Genomic DNA, 5,167 nt, shown 5'->3' with positions numbered 1-5,167 from the left:
ATCCTCAAGTTAAATGGAATCTTCGGTTTTCCTCATGTTGACTTGTTCCATTGAGCTTTTTGAATAAAGTTAGAAAGTGCATAAGCCTTCCACTAATTTTCAGTACGAAATTATTAACCCAGGGCCAACGGAGGTAGTTATCCCATGATCTGTGGAAGCTGTTGCTTTTTATCTTGTGGAGGCAACCTTCCTCTGCTTTATGGAAGCACCGCAGTTCGACGAAGGTAGTTGTTTTCAACCGAATGGAGGCAGCAATTTCTAACCTTATGGAAACATTGTTCCGGGATGGAGGCGCCATAGTCCAAGGAGTTGTGGTCCTAAGGTCCATTGAGGCTACTGCTTTCGGCCCTGTGGAAGCACCACAATTCACTGGAAGTTGTTGCCTTCTGCTCTATGGAGGCAGCACTCTTTGGCTCTGAGGCTTGAAGCTTCTTGCTGTTGAGCGGCTCCGTGGCCAATGAGCTCTGCCTTCACTTTTGTCTTTAAGTCTCCTTCTCATTCAGGTGTTTTTGGACCCATGTCCAACATGTACAGATAGTTTGGCATACTGAATAATCGGTACGGTAGGGTATAATATATAAGTCATATTGAATTTTTGATATACCGAAAAATTGATATACTGATTTCTCAGTTTGGTAATGGTATTGTAAATTACTATACCAAAAATTTCAATACGGTATATGATATACGGCATAAGTTCTGATATATTGTACCGAACCAGCCCTAGTATGGGTGAATAAAAAGGTAATATACACATTGAAAGGAAAACAAGTCAATCCAACTATTTATTTTACATTACTCTCCACAATCTTTCTCTCTCTAAATATTAACACACATCACGTGTGCTTGAGTTAGTGGCAAATTTATGTTGGGTGTGTGCGTGTGGTGTGAGTAAAATGAAATATATATTTACAATATTTATATATACATCTACATTATTGACATTTTTCATTTATTCTTATTTCATTGAAACCATCTCTTAGGATGTTATTTTTTTGTGATCAATTTCAAGTCCTTTTTGGATAGATTCATTCAAATGACTGTGCATATATTTATATTATTTAGTTCAAAATTTTATTTTATCAAACAGAATAATTAATTTTCTGTTCAATTCTTTTTGCTATCATTTCTTTAATATTTTATTGTTTATATGGAAGTCACCATATGGTCGGATTGGAACACATTTGGATTGGAATTGGGACTGGCTTGGAATGATGGCGCGGATGGATCGTATTTGTTTATAAAGGGATGAGATCGTTAGCTCCTTTCTGCCCAACCCTCTAGCCCCCTCTTATACACATGTATATGTAGGAACACGCCTGTGAGGGCTGTTCATTCCCACGGATCGTTGTTGGATGCCAACGCGTACATACATGGTATTAAACGATCCTAAGCATGCTCCTATAAGAATGAACTAGAGATGTACCCTTTTTGGAACCACCAACAGCAATCACGAACAGGTTGATTCCGCTAGAGACCTTCCAGACTGTTCCCGAACCCCGCTCGAACACCGGATGGGCGGCGATCTATCAAACGGAGGGAGACGAATTTTGCTCTTCGTGAAACCCTAGAGCCGACGGCTTGCACCTGTAACGTCACTAGGGTTTGACAAAGACCGCATATTAATAAGTCTCCCAACAGGTAATTGGGCCAGACCGGGGATCTTTAGAAGGTGTTGGGCTCGGGCTCCCTTATAGATCCAAATCTCTATATTCAGCCCTGAATATAATTCGAATCATAAAATATTAATTCATTCCATTAAAGAATTAATATTGCACTCCCAGCCCAACCCAAATTGAATCTGGGCTTCTATTAAACTTAATTAATTCCCCATGTTTAAGATGTTCCACATCCATTAATTAATTAAATCTTCTGACAATTTAATTAATTAATATCTTTTAATTCCTTGAGTGATACCACTCAAAACTTATTATTGTACGGATTAAATCCACCTGCAGGGTTTATACAATAATCCTTATTGAGTTCCTTAAGGGGATGTCATCAACCTGGATGTCCAGGACATGGTGCCTTAATGATAATAAATTAATTACTATGCGAATAATGTAGTTGCCCAAAATACGAAGCATATTGAATCACTAAGGATTCTCACTTATGGTAAATTAAAGCAACGAACATTTATTCCATATATTTAATTTATTTCATCTAAGGTTAAGAATTAACAGAGTTACCGAGATTTTGGTTCTTCAATGTCAGAATAGAAGAACATATCTCAACTGTGATCCTTTCAATGTGACGCAGCACATTAGTGTAAACTAATAGTCAAGACAAACTAATTCCAAGTTTACACTACAACTTAAACCGATGGTTTTGTCCATAACCATCTCAGTTGTGAAACCCATTTATATTTAATAAAGAACTGACAACAAGATCTTCTGTGTGATCTCCACACACCATGTTGTCTACAATATTAAATAAGTGGACATGCTAATATATATAAAACATAAATAAAAGCAACACAATGTGAAATAACAATTTATTTTATTTATTCCAGTTACTAAGGAAATTGAATAATACAAAAGCGTACTAAAAGTTTGCTTTACAGTATAATCCAACAATCTCCCACTTATACTAAAGCTAAACTTTTAGTATACAATGCAAAAACAAGCTCTCCCACTTATACTAAAGTCTAGCTGCAATGTATCGTAAACCAAGGCCCTCTACGTGTTTCTCGAAAACCTTAATGGGTAAAGTCTTCGTGAAGGGATCTGCCAAGTTGTCCAACGATGCAATCTTAGTGACAGCTATGTCTCCTCGCTTTACGATGTCTCGTATGATGTGGTACTTCCTTTCTATGTGTTTACTTGCTTTATGAGCTCTAGGTTCTTTTGAGTTTGCCACTGCACCAGCGTTATCACAATAAATGATTACACGCTCAGGCATACTCTCAGACACCCCTAAGTCATACAAGAAGCTCCTGAGCCATACAGCCTCTTTTGCTGCTTCAGAAGCAGCAACATACTCGGCTTCCATGGTAGAATCTGCGATGCATTTCTGCTTTACGCTTCTCCATGAAATAGCTCCGCCTCCCAAGGTAAACGCATAACCCGAGGTTGACTTTCTCTCATCTCGATCGCCTTGAAAATCTGAATCAGTGTAACCCAAAGGAACTAGATTGTCAGACTGGTAAACCAAACTATAATCTCGAGTTCTTTTCAGATACTTGAGAATATGTTTTACCGCAATCCAGTGTCCTTGACCAGGTTTGGACTGATACCTAGCTACCATGCCAACAGCATAGCAGATATCAGGCCTCGTGCACAGCATGGCATACATGAGACTTCCTACAGCCGAAGCATAAGGAATGTTAGCCATCTCATCTATCTCCTTTTGTGTTTTAGGACACATATCCTGAGATAGAGCAACTCCATGTCTGAAAGGTAAGAATCCTTTCTTGGAGTTCTGCATGCTGAAACGGGCAAGCACAGTATCAATGTAGGCGGCTTGAGATAAGCACAACATTCTTTTCTTCCGATCACGAGTGACCTTCATACCAAGAATGTACGATGCATCTCCCATGTCCTTCATTTGAAACTGTTCAGAAAGCCATACCTTTACGTCTAATAATATCTTGACATTGTTTCCAATGAGAAGAATATCATCTACGTATAGTATCAAGAATACCACTACGTTTCCGTCGCACCTCTTGTACACACAACTTTCACTTGGACATTGCTCAAATCCAAAGGATTTGATCACCTCATCAAAGCGAATATTCCAAGATCTGGAAGCTTGTTTAAGTCCATAAAGAGACTTCTTTAGCTTCCAGACTTGATGCTCTTGGCCTTTCTTCACATAACCCTCAGGTTGCTGCATATAGATGTCCTCATCCAGATTCCCGTTAAGGAATGCTGTCTTGACATCCATTTGCCAAACCTCATAGTCCATGTGACTTGCTATGGATAAGAGTATCCGGATTGACTTTAGCATGGCTACTGGTGAAAAGGTTTCATCATAATCGATGCCCTCTTTCTGGGTAAAACCTTTTGCAACCAACCGTGCCTTGAAGGTAGTAACCTTCCCGTCAGGTCCTCTCTTACGCCTAAAGACCCATTTGCTCCCAATGGCTTTCTTGCCTTTGGGAAGGTCTTTGAGGTCATAGACCTCCATAGCATGCATGGATTCTATTTCTGAATCCATGGCCTTATGCCAAGAATCTGCATCAACATCTTGGATTGCCTCTTTATAGGTACAGGGATCAGGTTCTTGTTCATCACTGGGGACTGAATCCGAGGACTCTCCCACTAACAAGAAACGACTGGGTAATCGAGTTACCCTCCCACTACGCCGAGGCAAATCATGTGTGGTGACATAAGGGTCAACACGCTGTGCAGTTTGTTGTGGTATATCTTCTTGTACACTTGGTACTTGATTGTCTCCCCTTAATTCGTAAAGAATAATTTCACTTGGGGTCTTATGCTCATGCATATAGTCTTCTTCTAAAAACCTGGCATTGGTGCTCACCACTACCTTCTGGTCTTTAGGACTATAAAAACAACCCCCTCGTGTTCCTTTAGGGTATCCTACAAATAGCCGTACTTCCGTCCTAGATGCCAACTTATCAGCTTCCTTGTCCAACACGTGTGCTGGACAGCCCCAAATCCGAATGTGGTTCATGCTGGGCTTTCGCCCGGACCACAATTCTATTGGGGTTTCAGGAACTGATTTGGAAGGCACATAATTCAGGATGTACGCTGCTGTTTCCAAGGCATATCCCCAAAACGAGATGGGTAGAGAAGCATAACTCATCATTGACCTCACCATTTCTAAAAGAGTCCTATTCCTCCTCTCTGCCACGCCATTCTGTTGCGGAGTACCAGGCGCAGTCAACTGGGATTTAATCCCATTCTCTAACAAATATTGCCTAAATTCAGCGCTAAGGTATTCGCCACCACGATCAGACCGTAATGACTTGATACTTTTACCTTGACGGTTCTCCGCTTCTGCCTTGAATTCTCTGAACTTGTCAAAGCATTCAGACTTGCGGCGCATCAAGTAAATGTATCCATATTTTGAGTAGTCATCTGTGAAAGTCACAAAATACTCAAAACCACCCCTAGCTTGAATTGACATAGGCCCACATACATCAGAGTGAATCAATTCTAACACTTCATTAGCCCTATTTCCCTTGGCCTTAAAAGGCCTGGAG

Source organism: Andrographis paniculata, unplaced genomic scaffold, assembly GCF_009805555.1.
Source record: "Andrographis paniculata isolate CXL003 unplaced genomic scaffold, ASM980555v1 Contig59END, whole genome shotgun sequence".
Taxonomy (NCBI): domain Eukaryota; kingdom Viridiplantae; phylum Streptophyta; class Magnoliopsida; order Lamiales; family Acanthaceae; genus Andrographis; species Andrographis paniculata.
The sequence above is the reverse complement of the archived record's forward strand: the minus strand, read 5'-3'. Positions refer to the sequence as shown.